The sequence below is a fragment of the Sturnira hondurensis genome, unplaced genomic scaffold, assembly GCF_014824575.4.
Source record: "Sturnira hondurensis isolate 20B ecotype Veracruz unplaced genomic scaffold, ASM1482457v3 Scaffold0004711, whole genome shotgun sequence".
Lineage (NCBI taxonomy): Eukaryota > Metazoa > Chordata > Mammalia > Chiroptera > Phyllostomidae > Sturnira > Sturnira hondurensis.
The window spans coordinates 2,097,219-2,123,946 of record NW_028077342.1 but is presented as its reverse complement, the minus strand read 5'-3'; the positions used below and the strand labels follow the sequence as shown (position 1 = coordinate 2,123,946).

General features: G+C 37.3%; 1 pseudogene; it reads right to left on the bottom strand.

The window, feature by feature from the left end:
* Positions 1-353: 353 nt before the first annotated feature.
* On the bottom strand, positions 354-26,274 carry LOC118986949 (transcription factor E2F6-like; annotated as a pseudogene).
* Between the last annotated feature and the right edge of the window lie 454 nt (positions 26,275-26,728).

Here is a 26,728-nt window from a genome sequence, read left to right as displayed (position 1 = left end):
AAAGTAAAAAAAGAATTAAAAAAAGAAATTCTTTTTTAAATTTTGTATTATTCTTGTTTATTCTGTTACAGTTGTTCCAACTTTTCCCACTTTGCCCTCCTCTGCCCATTCCACCCCTTGCTCCCACAGTCAATCCCCACCCTTTTGTTCATGTCCATGAGTCATTCATACATGTTCTTTGACTACTCCCTTCCTCTTCCTTCTACCCTTCTTCCTGCCCTCTCTCCTCTGGTGACTGTCAGTCTGTTCCATGTTTCCACATCTCTAGTTCAGTTTTGCTCATTAGCTAATTTTGTTCATTAGACTCCCCTTATAGGTGAGTGGAAACTATTATGCTAAGTGAAATAAGCCAGTCAGTGAAAGACAAATATCACTTCAAGCAATTCTTCACTTTGCTGTGGAGGGTTTTCCTTTTTATCATGGTGTTTGCTTTTAGATGAAAAGGTCCATACACCTTTATACACCTTGGTATTTGAGCGATCCTGTTCCCCTTCACACAAATAGACATCAATGGACCCTTTAGTGCTCCATATATGTACTATGATAAAGTCTTCTCTGGGGACTGGAATATCCAGTCTAGTTTCTGCTGAAACTTTAACTGCAATAACATCTTTTCATGGAAGTCTCCAATGCTATGATGATCTTGATATGTTGTACATGCTAGTCTTTTTTTGTCATCTGTTAACTAAACAGCTGAGCACAATTTTTAGTGAACTCATCTGTAGCATCTTCCATCACTGGTAAGTCAGAAAATTCCTCCTGGAGCTTCTTCTGTTGGGGCACTGCTCCCAAATTGCTGAGATCAGATCCTATCCATCAAATGTGTTTCGTAGATTGTTTTTTTAACCAGGCCAACTCCACTTAACACATTGGTGATGTCATATATTCTTCGTTTTCATACTCCCAGTTTTGTTGCAACCTTATTTATGTCAAAAGATCCAAAAATACACCCAGGAGCATTTCTGAAAAAACCCATAAATTTCTGAGTTAAATAAACCAGTGATGCATCAAAATTACTTCTCTTCACTTTTAGAGTTTTACTCATAGACACATTTTTGACATTATCTTCTAAATTAATCCTTGCTTTTTAAAAGATTATATTTATTTATCTTTAGAGGGGAAGGGAAGGAGAGAAGGAGAGAAATATCAATGTATGGTTGCCTCTCATGTGTCCCCTGCTGGGAACTGGCCTGCAACCCAGGAATGTGCTCTGACTGGGAATCAAACTGTGATCTTTTGGTTCATAGGCCGGTGCTCAATCCACTGAACTACACCAGCCAGGGCTTAATCCTTGTTTTTTAAATTAATCCTTATTTTTGGTGGCAGCAGGACCTCCATGTTATGAGATGTGCGTGTCTCATCTGTTGGGTCCACAGGTAGGCTGAGCAGTTTCCTAGCTGGCTGCACCTAACTCATGCTGCCCAGATGGCAGCTCTTGAGCTTCACACCTGGCAAGCTCTCCTGCTACTCCCAACATACTAGTTCCCAGAGCCAAGCATGAAGTAAATGGTAATGAGGCTTGGGACCTGCTCAGAGGTGCACCTGACTGGGCTGAGCACCATTGCCTTGTGGCCTGGGGAGTTACCACGCAGCCTTGAGAAAAGAAGAGTGACCCATGATTCTCAGGATGCCATCTCTGGGATATTCCCACATGCGCAGTGCACTACTATTTCTTAACCTTTTAGTATTCCGGGCACTGTACTAAGCACTTTTAGTGCATTATTTCATTTGATACTTATAGCCTCCGATGCATATTATTGTAATTACGCTTATATCTTTTCTGTCACTCTTTACTCCTTTACACTGATTTACTTTTTCTTTGTAAAATTCACCACTACTTGACATAGTGTAAATTTACTGGTTGCTTGTTTGCTGTTTATCTCTCTTTCTAGAATCTAAGCCCATGAAAGCAGGAAATTTTGTATTTCATGTTCATTGCTATATAATATCCTCCGTGCCTAAAACAGTGCCTGACATATAATAGATACTAACTTTTTTAAATGAATTAATTGAATATATCACTATTCTACTAGTGAGGATGAGGGCCAGAATGGTCAAATCACTCAGGTGTATAGCAGATGCCTAGACAAGATCTAATATCTGTACATCTCTACAAATGATACTGTTAAGCACCACACTATTTTGCTTCCTTCACATCTTTAATGACCACTTATAAAGCATTTGCAGATATTTTCTGGATGTTGTAAGGTAGAAAGAAGAAATTTTATATATGATCCCTTTGTTTGTGATATTTTAGTGTATATAGAATCAAGACACACATGTATGGACACACACATGTACACACTGATACAAAGTGGATTATTGAACTTTAAACCTTGTGGTTCAAATAACATTTAGTGAGTAGTGTGAAAATACTTCCTAGAGAAAATGTTATGAAAACTACCATTTCTGGTACTTCTGCTTTGGGGTGGATGCATTATCTCTAGGCTTCATCTTGCAAGGGAGACATTACGAATCTCCCTCACTATTTTTTTGGTGGGGTTGGGGAAAATTGAAGTCTAGAAACACCAAGAAACATGTTCATGGTCATGCAGCTGGTAAGTGTCAGAAAGGAGATTTCCAATTCAAGTTGGCTTGTTTCTAAAGCCTGAACCTTTCTCCTCCATTACCTAGGGTTTATACATGAGCTGCACTGAGAAAGATGAGGTGCTTGAAGGGATAAGGAGAGGAGATGCATAGTTGCTTTAATCCAGAGAGTTTACTTTTTCTTTATTCTCAAACCCAGTGGAGAATTTGAAAGACCATGCTAAGATGCCTAAACTTTATCTTACAGGTTTCTATGGGAGCCATAGGTTTTAGAGTGGAGCTGGGACATGATACTGTTGAAAGAGGTATTTTAGGACCGAATTTGTTGCTAAAAAAAACAATGGAATAAGGTAAAGAAATTGGAGGCAGAGGGATGGGAGACTAATTAGGCTATTGGAAGCATAATGCAATGGGAAAAAACATTGGGATGGATATTAGGAGATCTGGGTTCATCCTCTCCTCTGGGCTTCAGTGTTCCCATCTGTATCCTAAATATATTATATTCACTCCTGGATCTTTAAGCTATATCTGGAGATACTTAGGGGTCCTTTAAGGTATCATTATAAAGGGGAATCAGGAGGGAATGGGGAGAGGGAGTTGTAGATGATTATTTCAACCAATGAGATGCTGTAGCCAACTTGAATCCTGAGAGCTGATCATAACATGTTTTTTCCAAATCCATATTCAGTAACATCATGTTGGTAGCTTGAAATTGGCCAAGGTGGGAATGTTTACAGCACAAAAATTAACAAATATCATAAGCCTGGGCTTCTTCTTTTTTTCCTTCAGTAATCTATTTTGAAACACACCCACATACTACTTGTTTCAACTCTTCAAACCCACATTAAGCGAAACAACTCTGATTTTATCTGCTAGACCTGTTGGGATTCTAATATGTCATTTTCTTGAAAGGAATCTGTGACTTGGATGATTTAAAAATTATAGACCAAGCTCATTCTTAAGAGCCCTGCTAAACCTGATTATATAAGGTTCTGCTGCAAGACCACAGACATGAGTGTAGGTACATAGTAGGAACTGAACAATGCAAATTAAGTATCTTCAAGGTTTCTGACACTGTTCCAGGTACTGGGGATATACTATGAGCTAAACAAACATGTATATTGCTTTGCTGTTGATTACTTTCTAATGAAAAATGATTATTATTAAATGAATAAACCAAATAGATACATATAGAAAAGTAAAAATATATATGGTATGGCTGAGCCATGAAGTCCCAGCAAAAAACACTGAATCTTTTTCTTACCAACAAAATTATCAATGAACTTGTTGAGAAGATGAGAATACAGAAAATATTCATGATTGTGCATGTGCAGGAATGAGATGAAAAGAAGTATTGGAGCAACTGAGAGCTAGATTCTCATCTGCTATAGAATATAGAAGAAGGATTTGCAATATAAGCATGTTATTTAGTGTTATGAAGTCATCCTCTCCAAAAAAAAAAACAGCTAAAAGGTTTGAAATTATTGTCTGTGAAGAAGGGGAAGTGTTTTAACAAGAATCATAAAACTATTTGATTGCTTTTATCTATTTATTTATTTAAAATATATTTTATTGATTATGCCATTACAGTTGTCCCATCCCCCCACTTCACTCCCCTCCACCCTGCACACCCCTCTCCCACCATTCCCCCCTTTCGTTCATGTCCATGTGTCACAAGTTCTTTAGATTCTGTATTTCCCATAGTATTCCTGCCCTCCCCCTGTCTATTTTCTACCTACCATCTATGCTACTTATTCTCTGTACCTTCTCACCCTTTTCCTCCTCCCACTACCCTGTTGCTAACCCTCCATGTGATCTCTATTTCTGTGGTTCCACTCCTGATCTAGCTGTCCTCTTAGATTGCTTTTGTTTTAGATGTGGTTGTTAATAACTGTGAGTTTGCTGTCCTTTCACTGTTCATATTTTTTATCTTCTTTTTCTTAGATAAGTCCATTTAACATTTCATATAATAAGGTCTTGGAGATGATGAACTCCTTGAATTTGATCTTATCTGAGAAGAACTTGATCTGCCCTTCCATTCTAAAGGAAAGCTTTGCAGGATAGAGCAATCTTGGCTGTAGGTCTTTGGATTTCATGACTTGGAATACTTCTTTCAAGCCCCTTCTTGTCTGGAAGGTCTCTTTTGAGAAATCCGCTGACAGTCTGATGGGTACTCCTTTGTAGGTGATTGTCCCCTTATCTCTTGCTGCTTCTAGGATTCTCTCCTTCATTTTTATCTTGGCTAATGTAATTACGATGTGCCTTGGTGTGTTCCTTCTTGGGTCCAACTTCTTTGGGACTGTCTGAGCTTCCTGGATTTCCTGGAAGTCTATTTCCTTTGCCAGATTGGGGAAGTTCTCCTTTATTATTTGTTCAAATGAGTTTTCCACTCGTGGCTGTTCCTCTTCTCCTCCTGGTACCCCTATAATTCAGATGTTGGAACATTTAAAGATGTCCTGGAGGTTTCTAAGCCTCTCCTCACTTTTTTGAATTCTTGTTTCTTCATTCTTTTCTGTTTGGTTGTTTCTTTCTTCCTTATGGTCCACTCCCTTGTTTTGAGTCCCAGTTTCCTTTCCATCACTATTGGTTTCCTGTGCATTTCCCTTCATTTCAATTAGTTTAGCCTTCATATGTCCCTCTAATTTGTGGGTAAAATCAGTCAATTCTGTGAGCATCCTGATTACCAGTATTTTGAACTGTGCATCTGAAAGGTTCGCTATTTCTTTTTTGCTTAGATTTATTGGCTCTGGGGCTTTGAGCTGTTCTTGAGTCATGATGTTTGGCCTGTTCGCACCTTTATTGTATGAGGGGCGGACTCTTAGGTGTTCACCAGAGCCAGGAGACCCAGTCACTGGGTTGTGACGCTATATGTGGGGGCATGGTCAGAGAGGGAAAAAATGGGGGTTTGCTTTGCTCCGCTCTCTCTTAGATTTCTGTCCTCTCTGCAGCTTCCCACAAACACATTGGGCCTCTCTGATTCTGGTTCCTGGGTGTGTGGGTCCCTGTACTCTCCAGCACCTTGTGGGTCTCTTCAATGAACTCTCTGTGAGCCTGGGAGCCTCTCCCAGCCCCTCGACCCCAAGAAAGTCTTTCCAGTTGGTGCTTTCAGCCTCTAATTCATGTTGCTGAGGCCCTAGCCTGAGCAGTCTGTCTCACTGTTCACTCCTTTGCTTGGTTTATCTGTGGGTGAATGTGTGACAGCAGTCAGCCAGCTGCCCTGTGCCCTCACTGGGTCCGCCCGTCATCACTCCATTCCTGGGATCCACCAATTGCCTCAGCTTCCGCTTCTGGGTTGGTCAGACCCACCAGTCTTTCCCCTGAACCCGCTCCACCACTGACTCCGCCCCTCTTACTGGTCTGGCTGAGTGGATTGTAGTTGTCGGACTTCAGTATAGTTCAATTTTTACTGTTTTGGTTGTCTCTTTGTTTCTCAAACTTAGCTGTCTTTAAATTTAGTTGTGGGAGCGGGCACAGTGTTTCCACCTATGCCTCCATCTTGGCCAGAAGTCCTGGTTGTTTTTATTATATGCATGTTTAATTAGAAATATATGTACAGTATATAATGTGTCAGGTGGTGATGAGTACCATGAAGTTAAAAGAAACCAAAGCTACAAGACAGAAACAGTGGCAAGCAGAATACTGGACTCCCCAAAATGCCCACATGCTAATTCCCTGTGAGTATGATAGTTTACATGACAAAGGATAGTTAAATTCATAGGTAGAATTACACATGCTAATCAATTGGCCTTAACATAGAGATTAATTTGGATTATATTGGTGGTGTCAATGCAATCACAAAAGTTCTTAGAAGTAGAAGAGATAGAAGAGGTAGAGTTAGAGGAAAATGTTAACTATGGGAAAAGAACACAGAGAGGTACAACATTGCTGGCTTTAGAGATGGAGGAAGGCAGCCTCTAAAAGCTGAGAAAGGCAAAAATTTGTGTTATTCCCTAAAGCTTTCAAAAAAGGAATGTAGCCCTGCTGACATCTTGATTTTCGTTCAGTAAGATATGTGGCAGACTTCTGAACTCTAGAACTGTGAGATGGTAAATTTGTGTTGTTTTAAGCCACTAAATTTGTGATAATCTATTATAGCAATGATATAAAACTAATACAGAGAGTTCTAAGGTACCATGCACTCTCTGAGGAAATGACATTTGAATAGGGATTTGAAGGAAGTGAGGGAGGAATCTTGGCAGATATCTTGAGAAAGAAAATTCCAGGAATGAAGGTCTGTAAGTGGATGGTTCTGAGGATGGAGCATGGCTGACAGAGTGAGTAAAATGAAAAATTGGTAGAGGATGTGATGAGAAAGTGGATGGTTGAGGGTAGTGTAAGGTTACGACAAAATGGAAAATGCAACAAGGTGTAAAGCAGGATGTTATTGCTTAAGGCTGTACTCCCCGCCCCCAGAATGTTCCAGAAAGATGGGATGAGTGGTTAGCCAAGTAAATAGCCAAATAAGGTAAATATGTGGAGCAAGGCAGACCGCCAGAATCTGCCCGCCAACGAGTAACCCCGCCAATCAAAAGAAAAAGCTGTGTTCAATTGCACCAATTGCTAACAGCCACATCTGCTTCTGGATACTGCTTGCTTGCTGCGCTCTATAAAACCCCTGTAGTCTGTAAGCCAGGAGCAACTTCCATATTGCAGCTCTGAGGAGCTACATGACTCCGGTCACAGTTGGGGAAGTTCGCCCCTGCGCAGGTAAAGCTTTTGGCCAATAAATAACATCACGAGCTCTAAGTGCCTGGACATTTGGTTTCTTGCCATTCGAATACAACAGTAGGGTCTTGTAGGTCATTTAAAGAATCTTTAGCTTTTACTCTGAGATAAGAAATGATTAAAGGAATCTGAACACGGGGATGGCATGATCAGATTTGTGTTTTAAAAGGATTTTCACTAGTCTATGGAAAACTCTATAGGGGCAGGGTAGAAGCAGGGAGACCCTTTGGATGCTTTTGAAACAAATGAGTAAATATAGGATGGTGGCAGTTAAGTCAGGGTAGACAAAGTAAATGCGAGAGACTGGGGGAAGAATGGTTAGAACTTGGGTATGTATCAGAATGAGTGATGGCTAAATGAAATGCACAGATACCACTCGTGTGGTAGATCTGGATAGCTTGGGCAAAAATAAGGCCACAAACAAAACTCAAGAAATGCTGAGGAGAAGAAGCTATTTTTAGCAGAAGACAATTTGGGACCAGCCAAATGAGAATAGAAGTGATGGGACTTTTCATCACTTGAGATGTCTTCAAGTAATATCTTGAAGATATCTTGCATTGAGATATCTTCCTAGGGAGTATGTAGTAGGGAATGGAGCTCAGAAAGGAGGGCATGGCAAGAGTGAGATCTTTGACAATCATTTAGAGAGAGGTGATGATGAAGCCATTGGAACTTGGAGAGGAGAGTGGAGAAAGAAGCAGAGAGTAAAGGATGGAGAAGTAACAGTCCCTATGGACACTCTACTCCCTCCGTTGCCACTGATTCCAGTCCCATACCTGGAACTACAGAAAGTTAAACCCTAGAGAACCCTTTGAGATGACCATGGGTCCCATTTTGCCTCAACTGTGCAGGTAGGAGAAGCTGAAGCCTAGAGAAAAAATAGAATTTATTAAAGGTTACACAATGAAGGTCAGTGTCAGAGTCAGAAGTAAAACTCAGACTACTTTTCAATACATCACACTGTCACTTATGCTGCTACACCCCCTAATTTCACAGACTGTGCTCAGTTACCCCTAAGTAATGTATTTGGAAGAAGCCCCTTAGCAGAGTGGAGCTGTTTTCTTTTTACTGAGCCCTGGTTTTTCTCTCTAAAATATAAAGCCAATATAATTGATCAGTCTACTGTAGCAGCAAAGAATACACTTGAAAATCAAGACTGGATCCATTGGTTGCATGCATGCACACAGAATGGGAAACAAACAAAAAATAAAACAAGTCTATGCCACCAGATTTTTTTTTTTTACTGAAAAAAAGTTTCTTGAGCTCTGGTTCTTAAGGTGACAAAAAATAAAGGAAGTAAGAGTTGTGACTGTGAGTGGGTGGATATGATATACATATTCATTGTCCAAATTGCACATTTCCTGCTCCCACCCATTTGCCCCACTGACTTGGAAAATTAATCAAGAGACACTGATATACCAATGCCTAAGATTCTTGGCAGCTGGGCATGCCAGCTGCCTGAATGGACTTTCAATTTATTTCATCAAAAGATTTTATTACTGACTTGCGTCAGGCTTGTGTTAGGTTACTTACAGGGACTCTTTTACTTAACCCTTATAACAAGGCCACAAGAAAGGTACTAATTTTATTCTCATCTTGCTAATGACAAGGGTAAGGATCAGGAAATGTAGATAAATTTCCTCAGGCTCCATAGCTAATTTGAAGTGGGACTGGGGATGGAACCTATACAGTCTGTACCAGAGTCCTTGTTCTGGCTACCATTACCCAAAACTGCATCTTGTACTGTGAATTTCATCTCTGTAATTCTGGGCCCAAGTCAAGGCCTGGTATGTGTTTGGTGTTAGTTAGGTTTAACCAAAATTAATGTGGAAGGTGATATAATTAGGAATTTAAAGTACAATGAGACCATAAGAGAATGGAGGATTAAATCCCCACAGGGTTAGGAAAGGCATTGAGGAGAAGGTGATGGCATTTTAAGTGGACTTTGAAGACTTGGTAGGTCTTCTATAGGAAAAATGGGGCACATAAAAGAATTATTTCAAGCTGAAGTTTAGGGTGAAGCAGGGTCACTTTTGTGTGGATGAATGACTTTCTTTTCAGTGCCTCTAGCCTTGACTCATATTCCAGACTTAGACCCCAAGACATAAGCAAATGTTTTGCTTCAGGACAGGATTTCACCTATGGTATACCCAAAGCTATGATATCGCACACCATGCAATGAAATATCTACTGTACTAAGCATAAATTTACATTTCCTGAGCACATACCATCTATAGAATATCAAGGAGGTGTCTGTGATCATATTGGTAGGCAGAGACAAATAAGTCAGCATTAAAATTTCATTTAAAAATAGACAAATTTATCGCCCTGGCTGGTGTAGCTCAATGGATTGAGTGCAGGCCTGCGAACTAGATGATTGCGGTTCGATTCCCAGTCAGGGCACATGCCTGGGTTGCAGGCCAGTTCCCAGCAGTGGATGCATGAGAGGCAACCATACATTGATATTTCTCTCCCTCTCTCCTTCCCCTCCCCTCTGAAAATACATTAATTAATTAAAAAATAGTTCTTCATCTGTGAAAAAGTATGAACACATTTAAAAAAATAAAATAAAAATAGACAAATTTATAGAGTCAGAAAATAGATTAGTTGTTGCCCAGGGCTGGGAAACAAGAAGGAATGAGTAGTGACTGCTAACTGGTACAAAGTTTTTTGGGGGGTTTATGTAATATCTAAAATTGATGATGACAATAGTTGCACTATTCTGTGAACATACTAAAAAATCATTGAATTGTGTGCTTTAAATAGGTGTAGTTTATGGTCTGCAAATTATATCGCAATAAAACTGTTAAAGTTCATTACAATTTTGGGAGAATCTTTAATGGTTTGGGAAAAGTTTAGAATATAATGTTAAGCAATAAAGAATATGAAACTGTATATATCATAACCCCAATTAGATTAAAAATATAATGGACTTGCATATAGTGTTTAATTTTTTCTTTTAAGTTTCTGTATTTCCCATTTTTCTTAATGATCATATGTTTTGTTTCTATGATCATGTATGTGGAAAATAAGCATGAACTGTTAATATTTGTTTGTGATTAGTTTAAAACAACTAAAATTTTCTTTTTGACTTGTTATTTTTATAATTTTCAAATTTTTCTACAGTTAAAATTTATTATTTTAATAAACAGACAAAACTAAAGCATTTGAAAGTACCATAAAATGTTCATTATATATTGTAGTATCTACAAATAAATAATTTAGATTAATCAATGAAAAAAATAAGCAATAATCAGGAGACCACTTGCAGAAGAAACAGTATATTTGGCTAGTGAATACATGGGAATAGGTAAAACCTAGTGGCTGCTGCCCATTGTTGGTGAAAGTATGGGAAAAGAGGCACTCTGTCCTGTGAATGGCCAGAGTATTAGACTGGTGCCAACATTTTGAAAAGCAATTTGGCAATATATATCAAGATAAACAGACTGACTGTGCTATTGAAGTTTTAGAGTATTATTCTTTCTATAGAAATACTTAGACAAGTGTACAATGACATAAAAATGAGGGTGTTTATTGCACCATTGATTATAATAGAGAAAATTAGAAGCAACCTAAATGTCCATCAATATGGAAGTGAATATGTTCATTGACATAAATTATAATTTAGAATTACTTAAATACCATATAGTTCATCAATGCAATAAAGAATACCACAGCATTATTTTTAAATGGGGTAAATAAATATGAACAGATAAAGATGTCTACAACATATTCTTAATTAAAGAGAGCAATTTAAAAAAGAATAGCTAATATGAGTCCATTTTTAGAAAAAAAGGTTAATATATGCACAGTACAACTCTGTGCAGGGCCAATGACAAAGTAATCTATGCAGTGAATCTATGAGGGACTTTCCTTTTTTGCTAAATGAGGAGGATTGAATATAAATCACAAATCTGCTATGTATTAAGGCATGGGACCTCGTGTTATTTTATCTCTTTAAGCTCAGTTTTCTCATATATTACAGAAAGCTAAAGGTGTACATATTTCATGGGGTTGTCTTGATGATAAGATGGAAAATGCATGTACTTGCTCAATTAATGTTAGCTATTCTGATTTGTATTGCTCTAATTTTTATGCATTGTTTCTGAAGCTAGAAAAATGTTAAAAATAGACAATTCACATTCAGATAATGATTTGATGACTTTGTCAGACTACCAAGCAAAGTCAGCAGAAATTGTATTAAACCTTTCTGTGGGGAGCAGATATATCTGGTAACCTGCACAGGAGGTCCCTGGATGGGAAAGCTTAATATCTTTGTTCTTAAAGATTATTGGAAACAGAACCATTTTTACATGCACTATCTCAACTGTCAGTTGTTATTATCACTCTATATGTGAAATAGAGGCTCTAAAGTTAAGTAACTTGCTCAGCTCACACATAGTGGAACCAGGAATGTTACCCTGTTTTGTGTTGATTAAGTTTGTGTTCTTTCATATTGCACACACCACCTAGATTAATTCAAGTGGAGAGTGAGCAATCATTCCCTGGCACATTCCATAAGTCCTTTGCACAGCTATCACCTTTCACACACCTGGACCACTTCTTGAGGGTCTGTAAGTGGAATCCCATGTGTTCTGTTCTAAAGCGTTTCCAGATTGACCAAGAGTAGCTCTGTGCCCTGCTCGGTCATGGGCTTTCCCTGACCGCAGAAATTGAAGACCTTGGAGTGAATCAAATTTTTCTATCTCACTAGTTTGGAAGCAAAGCAGAAGTAGCAAAAGCTGACAAAGCCCAGTTGGAACAAGGATGTTGAAATGGACACATTTCCTTATGAATTTGACCAATATAAATGTCCTAAACTTAATTTTGTTGTTATTCTTATATTTTCTTCTATATTGTCCTTAATCTTAGAGGTAATAGGTACTCTTTCTTTCTTTTGTCTCTCCTCTTTCAGGTGCCTCATTGTGCTGCTCTCTCCTTTTTATCCCCAAAGTCAAATTTCTTGTTGAGGTTTTGTGTACTTTACAGCTGGATTAGTAAAAGCTTTTCCGTGTGGGCCTGGCTATCCCAGATTTATTTTTATTTTTTAATAATTTACTTTGGATATGTTATTTTTTAATCCCAGGAATGCAACAAGGAATTTCTTTTTCTTTTTATTGCTGTTCAATTACAGCTGTCCCCATTTTTACCCCATAACTCTCCCCTGCCATACCCACCCCCACCTCCCACATTCAATCCTCCTCTGCCCTGCAGTTGCCTTTGTCCACGGGTCCTTATACATGTTCCTTGACAGCCCTTCACCTTCTTTTACATATATGCTAAACACTACATTGACCATATTTTGTTGGCCCCTCAAAACTTCCAACTTTTCCTCATCAAATGGTTATATTATCCAAGTCCATAAACCTAGACTTAAAATATCACAGATATTCTAGCAAAGGGCAGGTAAGAGTGGGCAACACAAATGTAACTTACTTATTTTTATTGTCTGCTAGAGTGAGGGCAACATGAAGGAGCTGTTTTGTGTATTATGCTTTTCTTTTTTTATTTTTTAAAGATTTTATTTATTTATGTTTAGAGGGGAAAGGAAGGATAGAGGGAGAGAAACATCAATGTATGGTTGCCTCTCGTGTGTCCCCTGCTGGGAACTGGCTTGCAATCCAGGCATGTGCCCTGACTGGGAATTGAACTGCAATCCTCTGGTTCACAGGCCCATGCTCAATCCACTGAGCTACACCAGCCAGGGCTGTATTATGCTTTTCAATATACCACAAGTGCCTAAAACACTGCTTGGAAAGCTATAGGGGTTTAGTAAATATTTGTTAAATGAATGAATGAACATTCTAAGATGTTGTAGTTCATTCTCTTCCTTTCTAATGCTCAAGTAAGAATCAAACCTGCTCCTAAAGTTTACAGGTAGTATATTCTACATAAGACTCTCATTGTTTCCCTCAAAAACCCTTTCCAGTTTCTAAAGCTAACCAGTGCTAGAATTTGTTATTTTGTTCATGTACTCATTTATTCAGTTGATGAGTGCCTACTCTGTGCCTGACCCAAGCTGGTGTCAGAAGTACAAAACTAAGTACAAAGCATTCTTGCTTGCAGGAAACCCCTAATCCAGAGTGGGACCTGGATACAAAGCAATTATAACTAAACTTCCAGGCTACATATAATAAGTGCCACATTATATATACTAAATAGTCCAGACATAGAAAGAGGAGAGATCACCTTTAATTGTGTTTTAATGTCACCTTTAATAACACCTTTAAATATCACTATAGCATACCTTTTCTGTAGCTGTTAAGCCCATTACAGTATTAGCAGAAAATCATCAGGTGCTTTTAGCATTGCTCCTATGACTGCTAGCAAGTATGCCCCCTTCCATTAATATTTCTTCTCCCAGTATTTTCTTCTCTATAGTATATAATTTCAGTTCCATTATCTCAGTTCAAGTATCATGGTCTCATGACCTTGATCACTTTTTGAGAGTCCTTATTAGGTTTTCTTTCTAATGACTATTTTAGTAAACTGTGATAGTCAACCTCATGACTGGGAAGTTGAGAAATTAAAATATTTTCAGAAGGCATGCTGACTGAGATGGAGCAATGTCCTTGATGGCATAATAGTCAAATAAACCCTCCACCCACATATAGAATTGAACAACTAGGAAGATATAGCAATAAGTTAAAATTAGGAGACAGACAGAGTTAAAATGAGTCACCAGAACACCGAGAGCTGCAGAGGTCATTACCACTTGCGTTTCTGTGATTGGTTTGGGTCACTGTTATCTGGGTGAAGAGTGCTAATGTTAAATTTATCAGTATTATACTTTGTAAAACTGTTCCTGGCTAGGACACTACTGAGGATGAGTCATGTACAGATGTAAATGTTCAGCTACCTGTAGCAAAACTGGCTTAATGAAACTATTGATGTTGGGTAGTGTGAGAGGGTACAAAGTGTGCAACAGTAGATACTACTTTTTTCAATATACATGGACCACATAATTCAAACATAGCTCTTGCCCATCTCCACTGTAGAAGCCATTGAAAGGAAATAACTCAGAGCCTTGCAGTTAATGATACTTTCATCTGTTGCCTCCATTTAATTGTCATAATCTCTCAAAGTGAGAGTTATATATCACAGAAATGTTAGAAAAAGGCATTTACACAAGCACTTAATTTTTCCAAAGGCTTGATAAATATTTAATATTTTAGGTACTAGGAAGAAAAGTATACTTGCCACACTATATTGGAACATATATCTGTGTGTGTCTGGTTGAAGGATCTTCAAGGTTTGGTCTGACTTCAGTTACTTGAGGGCAAGTTATTAACTTCATGGATCCAGGAAGTCAATACTTTCAACACTGGTGAATGCTGTCAACATAATCAAATAGATAAACCAGTGTTTACCAGTCTTGATTATACTTTAGAATCATCTGGAGGACTATAAAAAGTCCCAATGCCCAGATATAACCTCAGACAAATTCTTAAATCTTTAGGAGTGTGTCCCAGATATCAATATTTTATAAAGCTCCCAACCTGATTCCAATGTGTAGCCAAGGTTGACAACAACTGAATTAGAGTAATCATTATGTCAATTCAAATGTCATTTAAGTTACTGGAATGACATATATGAAGTCTGTCCAGAAAGTATCCAGTTGTGCAATTTGACTGAAGAGGATAAAAGATACAAGAAATAAAGCCCTGGTTGGTGTAGCTCAGCGGATTGAGCGCAGGCCTGCAAACCACACAATTGTGGTTCAATTCCCAGTCAGAGCACATGACTGGATTGCAGGCCAGTTCCCAGCAGGGGACTCACAAGAAGCAACCATACATTGATATTTCTCTCCTTCTCTCCTTCCTTTCCCCTCTAAAGATAAATAAATAAAATCTTTTTAAAAAGATACAAGAAATATTGTATGTAGGACAATGACGCCTCAGTCCCCTTCAAAGGAGGCACCTTGGGCCTCACACAGTTCTCCCAATCGCCATCAGTTGCCCCATTGTGTTTTCCTGAATCTCACGATGGTCTGAAATCTCTTCCCTTTCAAAGGTAATTTTAGTTTTTGGAAAAGCCAGAAGTTGCAGGATGCCAAATCTGAGTTGCAGGGGGCCTGAGTCACCTGAGTGACTTGATGTTTTGCCAAAAAAAAAAAAAAATCTGCATGAGACATGATTCATGAGCAAGCGCATTGTTGCGATGAACCTGCCAATCATCAGCTGCCCTTCTGAATCATCTGAATAGTTTCCACAGAGGAATGTTCAAACTTAATGCAAAATTGGATGCAGATTCCTTGGTCTACTTACTCAGTCATTTTGAATGGGATTGCCACATGGTACACATGTTCGCACAATAGCATCTACTACCCCCACTGACTACTACAGTGAAGTTATCATTATTCATGCACGCTCATTCCAGTCCACTCTCCTTGTCTGCCAGGTTACATGGATGTTATGTAAACCATTCTTGTTAACAATGGCTGGACTTTTTCTGGACAGACCATATATAACTAGCAATATTTTCGGGGATTACCATCTTTTTCCTCCTTTTTGGTAGTTTGATTTTACAAGATAGTGAGACTAAAATTCTGTAAAATCAAACTAAATATTGCCCCGGTTAACATGTGATCAAAGTGTAGATTCAGGGGCTCACCAGGCATAGAAGAGGTTCTTATGATTTGGGAAAGCACATAAATCAAATAAAGGGTAAGGGAAGATACTGGAATTAGATGACATTCCAAATACTCTCCCACCACAGCAGACACTAGTGTTACCATTATGTAATACTATCCTGTATATAAAGGGATACAATGATGTTAATTGGTTTTGGTACATTTTCTATTCTATGGTTTCCTTTTATAATTTATGCTTTTAATTAAAATCAATGTTACTTAAAATTTTAAGGAATTAACATTTTAGTCAACTTTGTAAGCAAAATAAATTTCCCTTTCTACATTTCCTCTTTTCATTTAACACAATTACATATTTGTGTGATTAATATGACTGCTACTAGACTATGCTTCATGAGGACTGTAGCTTTGTCTTGCTCACCACTATATCCACAGTTCTTGGCACACAGTAGATACTTAATAATATTTGTTAATTAAAAAACTCATAACAATAGAAAGGTAGGTGGTAGTTTATCACCTTTTTAATTTATGAGTTTTACCTTTTTGTTCGTTTTACTCTGTCTTTCTCAACAACACAAAAGTCAAACAGTCAGTAAAGACTTATCTTTGCCTAAAGATTTTGTGTTCTTTTAAGGCCTTTGAGGACAGGGAACAAAGATATCCCTCCATTGTTCTAAAATCAGAACTACCAGTTCTCATTTCTAAAGGACAATTCCCTGAACACAGGCAAAGTAAAATAAGGTAAGGCACTTGTTGCAAAGCTTTCAATTGTATGACAGAAACCTCTTCATATTTTCAAATCCCAGGGACAGCTGTTAGTAACATCTAAGGCTTCATTAAGCAAGTGCATTAATACCAAAATATATTTCATTATACATTTCAGAATGCACATGATGTTTCTATTTTGAGGTGTGTTGCTGCCCTTTACATAACCGAGATTTTATCTAATGAGAAATTTAAAACTTTTTCAGACATGTGCCCTTATAGGAGTGTCCATGAAAGCATTTGGGCCGTTGCTTGGCCTGGGAAAGTGACCATGACTCTTGAAGGGATAAAAGAAGCAAGGCCCACATTGTTGCAATTTATTTAGTAATCTGATATTAGGAAAATTTTCCCAGATTACATTGTGGTGGTCATACCATTCAGTGCAGTGGTTTTTGTTTGTTGTTTTGTTTTCGATAGGCTGTCCAAAGCAATGCAATGATAGGTTTAGAAAAGAAGATACAAAAACCAAAGGGAGGTGGGATTCAGGGTGGGAGGTGGGGATCAGTGGGGTGGGGAATAGTGGCAGGGGCAAAATGAAGACAACTGTACTTGAACAACAATTAAAAAAAAAGAAAGGTAAAGATTTTACCAAAACAAATAGACAAGAAAACTCCAGTTTAATATTTATTTGGTAAACATTAAGACCTCTCAGTCATTTGATCTTTTGTTTGAGGCTAGTGTGTTGACTATTTCATTATCTATTTGGTATGAGCTGTGGACTCTGGGAAACACAAAACATTTATTTAGTAGACTTATTAATATTTGACTCTTAAAGCTATCCAAGTACAACCAAATTACTCATACAACATGCCAATTTCATCTCATCTTACTCCTCAGATCATCTTGATTGCTTCTTATTGCTTATCATTTCAAAATGTAAACTACTGAACTATTGACTTGGGAATACTGCCTTACTTTGCATAACTTACTCATCTTTTTGTTCCTATTTGTAATTTTTGTCTCAGCTATGCCATTTTCACTTCCAATTCTCCTTCTGTTATTTCTTTAAAACTCTCAACAGCTTTTAAAAACTAAGCCTTAAGTTTACTTATCCAGTTAACATAGTAGTACCTATCAATCCAGCTCACTTTTGCTCATGCTGCTTTGTGACACAGATGACTCTGGGATGTTTTTACCTTGCATAGAACCACATAGTTAGAGGGCACTCCATCTAGATAGTTTTGAAGTTGAAAAAATGTTTCAAATACAAAGTCATACATACCTATAATTTACATCTTTCATACCTATATGCATGCATGTCTAGAAGCGTACTTTTTTTTTGCAATAGAGCTCACTCTACCTCAAAGAAGAAGACACCATGAAATGCATACTAAGTTCTTTATCAATTGTGTAACATTTGGAATGACATTACAGTGACAAAACAATTTTTTGAATTTATAAAATATGTTAGATTCACTCTTACATATCAAAAACCCAGTCCTGAGTAATATGAATTCTGGCCTTCAGAATTTTAAAGACTTTGCAAACCATTATATTTAATTAAACAAACATGCTCCTTCTAAGACTTATTTGATTGAAGAGAATGAGAAAACCTTTCTTTCCCTTTGAAATTGCTATGGAAGGAGCATAAAATAAGTGAATCTATAGGGGAAGTTTAGCAGATGGGAGAAAAGAGTAAAAAAATGGTACAATCTACTGATCTCTGAAGACTTTTAGCTTGAAGTTTTAATATGTTGAACAACTAAAATGTTTTAAATGCTCTCTTTACCAAAGAGATAATGTAGATTTGCACATGTGCTGGTACCCACTGGTTGCACAAATATGAATGCTGCTGAAGGTAAGTTTATATGAAAATTGTTCCAGGTTTATGAAAAATACCATAATGTTTCTGAAGTATAATTATATTTATATATATATATATATATATATATATATATATANTATATAGATATATATATATATATATATCACTCATATATATATATATATATATATATATATCAGAGTGAACTTGAAGAAACTATAGAGACTGTGGAAATGGGAGATATAGTGGAGAATTTGTTGACTATGAATGTGTCATTTCCCTTTTTCATAAGTTACATTCAAGTAGAAGTCTCAATTTTAGTGGACTCTTTTTTTTCTGAGTTATTTATTTGATTTTTAAAATTTAATTATTGTTCAAGTACAGTTTTCTGTCTATTACTCCCATCCCAGCTCACCTCCCCAGTGTTCCCCACCTTCCTCCCATTTCCACCCCCCTAGTTGTTGTCCATGTGTCCTTTATACTAGTTCTTGTAAATCCTTCCCATTTTTCCCCTGAAATTCCCTCCCCTCTCCCCTCCGGTCCCTGTCCCCCTGTTCTCTATTTCAGTGTCTTTGTTTTTATTTTGCTTGCTTATTTGTTTTGTTGTTTAGCTTCCTGATAAAGGTGAGATCATATGGTATTTGTCTTTCAACACCTGGTTTATTTCACTCAGCATAATGCTTTCCAGTTCCATCCATGCTATTGCAAAGGGTAGGAGCCCTTTCTTTTTTTCTGCTGCATAGAATTCCATTGTGTAAATGTACCATAGCTTTTTGATCCATTCATTTACTGACGGGCACCTAGGTTGCTTCCAGCTCTTGGCTATTGTAAATTGTGCTGCTATGAACATTGGGGTGCATAGGTTCTTTTGGATTGGTGTTTTAGGGTTCTTAGGATATCATCCCAGCAGTGGAATTGCTGGGTAAAAAGGCAGGTCCATTTTTAGTTTTCTGAGAAAATTCCATACTGGACTCTTCAATAAAATTGGCAACAGGGTTGAGAAATATCTATGGCAATAGCTTATATCTGCCACTAGTTTCTACAGATAACTGGGGTTCAAACATTTCAAGTGGAGATCTACAACATATTCTGGTAGAGGAGAAACATTCAGGGATATAGAATCATGGTCATGTAAATTTGGTAAGACATTAGATAGATTCACCAAATTATCCAAAATGAGGTCATATTCAAAATTCTATTTGAAGTCTATCTCCAAAGTCAGTAATGGCACCTTATCAAATAGGGAAAGCAGGGCATTTTTCATGTATTATGCTACCTGTTTGTCTGTAGAAAGGCAGTTCTTTGTTATACAGAATGTGAGAAAAATAAGGTTAAAACAAAGTATAGTTCACAAGTCTTATACTGCTAAATGTATCACAGCACAGCATTAGAATTATTCTCTCATTCTTCTGAATCATTACTCTCTGAACTGGCTATAATGGGGAGCATATCAATTATAAACAATGTACTTTCATCGCTGGGCTTATAAGCTAATATCAGCTTCCCTAATATATGAATGCATTATTTCAATCTTGATATTTCTATAGGAGCAGAATAAAGGTCTTTCATGTGTTTTTTTCAATATACAGTGATTTCAGAATAGTACTAACTACTGAAATGTAGATCTCTGCAAGACATGCTCACCATAAAATCCAAGGCAGGCTATGGAGGACTATGCTTAGTAAACAACCAAAGAGGTACTTTCTAAGAATGAACTTCTTTAGGTGGCATGTGCAAAACCCAAATTTATTGCAGCACATTGCTTTGGTAATATTTTCATGATTTGTCTTAAATTCAGAAACATCATAATGTATTTTTCTTAGCTTTTTATAGCACTTTTCAGGGATTTTAATTTATATTATCTTATTTGATGTTCACAAATGTCACAAGAAAAGCAGTCATTATTATACTTAGTTGACACAAGAGTAAACACAAATTCATGGAGTTTAAACGACTTGCCTAGAGTCATCTATGTAGTAAGGGATGGAGCTAGGACTAGGACATAAATCTTCTGATCCATGTTCAAGTATGCTTTCATACTTTTTTTGCCCATTGGCTTCAAAGGGACTTACCTCTTCTTCAGTTTTGATCAAACTTAGATTTCAGATAGAAAGAGAAAGTACTGGTAACTTTATTGGCCAATAATTTTTAGAGACAAAGCTAAATAGTTTGGGTAAAAATATTTGATCTCTTGAGAGATTAAAAAACTGAGGGAAGCGTATTTCCATTTATTTATTTCCAAATACTGTAGTTTCTTTACTAACTGTTCTTTAGATAGGTTGGGGAGAATGAATGGATGGTCCGATGACAGTCAACTGTAGCATGCGAGCCTAGTTGTCATTTAGCTTGAACTAATATTGACCAATATCTAATTGACCAGACTGAAGCAAACATAGTAAATACTAGATTTGAACCTGAAACTTTGAAACTGAATGATGAGGTTCATCAAACATGCCTAGTTTGTCTGACAGAAAGAAAATAACACTTTTTCCAAGTCATCTTGGTTAACTAATGCAGCAAGAACCACGAATATCAGGGTCTAGTTCCATTACTGGTCAATGACAAAAACAGTTCTATCTAGATTTTCCATAGCTGGAGAAAATAATTACAGGAAAGTAAAAGAGTTTTATTTTATTTTATTTTGTTTTGTTTTGTCTCAAAATAGAAACAAAAGTAAAACCATATTAAGCTATGAGAAAGAAACCTGTAGGAACAGTATTAAAGACTATTATTTGCCAGGAATTAAGTTTCCTTGCTCTTCACAGGAAGCTGAGGAAGAGCTCAATAAAGACAGTTTTTAAAAGCAGATGCCCTGCTCTTACAATTTCCATTATTATTATGGCTATTTACTGCCTGACTCAGTCCAGGAAAAATGCATGATTTCTTTTCATAGCTTAAATTTGTTTACCTAGCCAATATTTGTACAGTAGTATATTTACCATTTAGATACTTAACCATGTCATAGTGCTCAGATTCTTCTTTTATCAAATGTTCTCATTAAAATACCACCTGTGGCCACAAACTTATAGTTTAAGAGAGAGTCAATATCCTGAGATATTAAGTAATGCTAAGTATAACAAATATACACAAAATAGGTAAAAAGGCAATGGTGAGAATTTAAATGTTTTGAATCATAGGCATAATATTATACTCCGTGTCAGTTGTCATAAATCATTCTTTCTCTCTCTCTCTTTTTCATTGAATAATCCACTTAAATTCAAAATTAACTGATAGACTTACCTCACTGACATGATCAGTTGTAAATCACTTTCTTCCTAAATAGCAAAGACATTTGCCCCAACATATGGGTAATGGGTTGCCCTAATGGTAGTGATTGAAATGTCACTGGTATTAGCACATTACTCTCCACAGTCCCCTTGGCCACAAGAGGCAAGTACTCAAGAAGGTTCTGTTACTCAATATGGTAACCAGAGTCAAATCACATTGAATCACATGCTGTTCAGTTTGTGATCAGATAGACAATAAAATGAACTTCCTCTTTGTATAATTTATAAAGAAAGCAATAGCCAGGAAAATTAACAGTTTTCTTAAGAGAAGAAATTGTCAATTGTTTTTATCAGTAGACATTTGCGAATGTGTTAACAAAGAATTTCTACTTCACTGAGCTGGTCTCTGATGCATCTTGTCTGTACACTGAAATAACAAAGTATTGAAAAAATTACTAATTTAGACTGGGAATTTCTGAAATTAGTAAATATTAAGGCAAAGGAGAAAAAGCATGAGTAAGGCAGTGGGAGGATATAGATGGCATACCTTAAGCCATCCTGCTTCATTCACTTAAACAAAAAGTTTTCCTGTTAAGAACCTACTATCTCATATGGCAATCTTCATCCGGATAGGTGCAATACAGCTCCTTATAGCGGGTAGTATATAAAAAGCAATATGGAAAAGTAGAGAAATGGATCTTACACCAATTTTCCATGACCTCTGTCTGTATTGAGTAGTTTCAGTTTCACTTGTTGTGAAAGTAGGAAGTTCAGAATGTTACTGTAGACAATCAGTCAGAGTACCAGGGTGTTTTTATACTGAACATACCAAAGCTAGAAAGATGAATGGATAGGCCTCAAGTAAGCCAAAAGCTAGAAAGATAAATGGACAGGATCCAAATGCTCTGAAAGCTAGCAAGATAATTGGATTTTAAAAAGTCCTCCTCTCCCTGTCCCATAAGAACCATGGGCTTCAGCAGGAAAGATAGATGTTCTCTGAGATAGCGATCCACTGCTCTCCCAGGTCATGGCACCTGAATAAACCCTTTTTCCTTTTGCCCCAGCACCTGTCTCATGAGCTTGGCTTTCATTGTGTCAGGCCACCAAATTTGTATTTTCAGTTACAAGAATTGACTACCTGAAAAAAAATTATAAACAATGTCTTCTAAATACAATTACTTAAATTCTAAAGTTTTAGTTATTATGAGGAAAACTATTTCACACAATAGCTTTGTGTAAAGTAGGACAATGTGACAAAAAGAGGAATTTTGGATACATGAAAAATTATTACTAAAGTATCACAATTCTGTATAATAGCTACTTTCATATGGTCTATTTTTAAGTTGTTAGAGCAACTAAAAACACCACACACCACATAATAACAAATAAATCATGGTATTACTATGGGGAAGAGAAACTATTGTATAATAGCTCCTTCATTTTTCAGTTCATAAAATGAAGACAAAAACATCATATACACTAAGTTAGTAACAAAACCAAGACAATAATTGAAATATTTTAAATTCCAAGGCCTAATATTATACTCAATGTCAGTTGTCATAGATCATCCTCTTTTTGTTGAATAACCCCCATAAATGCAGCAAAGTTTCAAAAATGAATTAATAGGTTTACCTCACTGACAAGATCAGGGTCATAATTCACTTTATTCCTAAATAGCAATGATTTTTGCTCCATAAGAATAGCTTCAACACATTGTATGTGGATCTTATTTCTTAAATAACAAATGGAGGGGTGGGGAATTAATAAACTCTGCTGCTAAGCAGGATGGAAAAAATGGTAATCTAACTGCCAAGAGACACACAACCCTGAGACTAGTACCAGAGTCAATCTTTAAGAAAAAAAGAAAACCTAAACATAATAAATTTTGCAAATTGTGGAAGGTCCTAGACCAAAAAACCACAAATCATATGGCATTTTCCAGTTACAAATATTTCACTTCCAGACAATAAAGCATACTGTTATTCACAAGATTTCAGTACATAATTTATTGGTTATGATTCAGGCAGAATAGCCCTCTTCCAAGTAACATGCCAGAGTTTGTAACTTAAGAGGCCCAGAAAATAAGGATGGAAAAAAACACACATTAGTTTAGATTATGTCCTAGGAATCCTGAATGAGAAGTACTCTTCAACCAAGGAAAGCCCTTAGCTTAAAGGATGCTTTTTCGTTCATGTGGTGCAGGTAAAGACAATACATTCCTTGACTGCCCCCAATCAGAACAGAGTAAAGTGAAAAGTGCTGCAACAATGTAGCTGCCTAATAGAAATAACGTCTAGGGCACTCCTGTCTATAAGATTTTATACATGTGTAATTTAGGCTTTGAGGTGACTGTATTTCTCCCAGTAAACAGAATTCAATCCGAACCTCATCAATACATGAGATCCTCAGACTTGAGGGGAGGGAAATATTTATCAATTGCCAGTGAGATAAAAAGTTGCATATTTTGACTTGACTATATGGCAGATTTTATGATGACATTTGTTAGGAAAATCAGGTTTTCTTAAGACCATTTATGGTATTTCTGTCAACCATTGATCTGATTTCAGGAGGTCCAGATGCCACTAGATTTTTACAACCCACTAACTCAGGGAGCTTTTGGTCTTCTCCATAGTATTGTCCATTAGCAGAACTTGAACTCAACTTCTCTGGCCAACTCAGGCATTTAGTGTTAAAGTTATTTAAAATAATCAACAATTGACTGACTTGCTATGATCAGTTAAGGTTCTGAGGAACTCCAATGTCCTGAAAGATAAAGGTTATTTTATTGTCTAGGTTAGTTTCCTTTGGTACAGGTCCAAGTGTATGATCTACAGTGAAATTGGAATCAGGCTCAGAAATCTCACAGGGCCAGTTTTTTGGGTATGTTTTTCAGGAAACTATTTATGCAAAAAGAACATGAAGGACCATAAGTGACCTTTCTCTCCCCTTGGGGTTGAGAAATAAAAGAGGGTCAGTATTAGGGAATAGCATAAATGTAAAATGATAAAACATGTAAACAGACAAATGTAACACTGCTGATGAAGGTGAAACTTAAGCAGACAGCCCTCTTCCACATGCCACTCAAGGTTTTCATGGGAATAGATTTGCTGACGATAGTGCCTTTGTGGCTCTAATTTAGTAGTATTTCTGCTGAAGCACACACAATATCCTAGTTTCAGGAAATGAAGACATCATTTTTTCTTACAGTTCTGTGCCAAGCAGGAAGTTCACCCTACTTAAAAAAACTAATTTCAGATATAAGATGTAGGGCGGATTTTACACTATCAATGTTTGGCTCTCATTTTTTAGAAGAAAACAAATGGGGGAAGCAAAAATTGAATCTGTAGTATTATGGGAAAAAAGGATAATATTTGAAAATGGAGTTGCAAGGCAAATGTTTCTTTAATCATGCCTCACTATCCTAACCATAACACTACATTTTGGGCTAACAGGTAATTTTTTAATCCTCAAATAATATGTGTCTGAAAATCAAAATCCAGGTTTCCTCAGAAACACAAGACATCCATTAGAGCTAAGTCCTGATATAAGTTGTTGATCATAATTCAGTTTTTCCCTTAAACAAGAATAATTAGTAAAAGTTTCAAAGTGAGTGTAGATTCAACAGTGAACTGTACAACCAAAGTATAGTATAATATTGTACTGCCATTGAGCTAGATTTGGGGAGTCATTAGCTATACATTTGGATTTCCAAGTTCCCTTCACAATTCTAAACGATGTTCTTGGGCTTCTCAGAAAATAAAAAAAGAGACAGAGTGGACAAAGGTAATTCTCAAAGACTCTACAAACTATTGTTAGTATATCCTTACCTTTCTTCAGCCCTATCCAAAGTACTTTTAAGACTAAAAAAATGAAAAATACTCTTTAAAAACAAGTGGAGTACCCCCAGGTTTAGGAAGGAAGAGATTGCATGTCTATTATAGTGTTATATTGAGTGTGTGATTTTCGTTAATGAAGTTTGGATCATTATCCCCAGAAAGACGTGACACTAGAGAAACAGATCGAAGATGGCAGAAGACAAGGTAGAAATCACACTCACATCTTCCCAGGACCAAACCAGAATTACAACTAAATTAAAGAACAACCAATCTGAATAACCAATTGAAGACTAACTGAACACATTGTTATGACCAAGGATTTACAGACAGAGCCATATTGACACTGGTAGAAAGGGTGGAAACAAGACAAGAACTGCCTCTGTGAAATGGGCCGGTCCCACACCCTCATGTGGCCTTTGAAAATCCATAGGGATAGCTGAGCTGCAAAGTTCCATGACTCTGAAAATGAAGAGAGCTCAACTTCACACTGGGATCCCAAGCCCAAAGCACCAGAGCTAGAAAGAACCCTGTAACAGCTGACTGTGAAAATCACCAGGGATTCTGCCAGCCAGGGAATGATGGCAGTCTGCTAGAAATCCAGGCATTCTCTTAAATGGCCAATGCTCAAAATTTTGTTTGTAGCCACTCACCTTGGACTCTCACAGAGGAAAGGCAGTTCTGATAGAGGAAAGGCAGCTCTGAGCATGCTGGAGTCATACAGGGAGAGACTGCATAGTATGGCTCTGGGGACAGAGCTGGAGGAACAGTCACCAAGGTTCTTGTGCTAACTCGCTCTTCCCCATTGCTTACAGATGCCATCCTTCCTGGGCCCAGCACACCCCTCCATAATGCATCAGTCTGGGGGAATGCACTAATGCCATCTTTCCAACTCTCTGTGGCCCCACTCTGCTGAGAATATGCCCTGCAGAAGAGTTAGGTAGCTGCAGTCATCCTTTTCTCACGGTGCAGATTTTCCAGGAAGGATCTCAAGGACATTTAGACAGACTCAGGGGGTGACAGAGACAAATGTGGAAAGAATAAGTTGCGTGGCTCTAGGGTGGGGACCATCTTCCTCATACACACCCAATCAGTGCCATCATTCCTAGGCAGAGCCTTCTGTCCACAAGGCCAAATCTTGGTCTGCTTCAGCCTGATAAACACTGTTGGCCTCACTCATGACTCACTGAGACCATGACTCCCCGAGACCATGACTCCCCAAAAGAATTTACAGGACCTTTGCAGTGACCTTGGTATATCCTGAAGATTTTGCTGA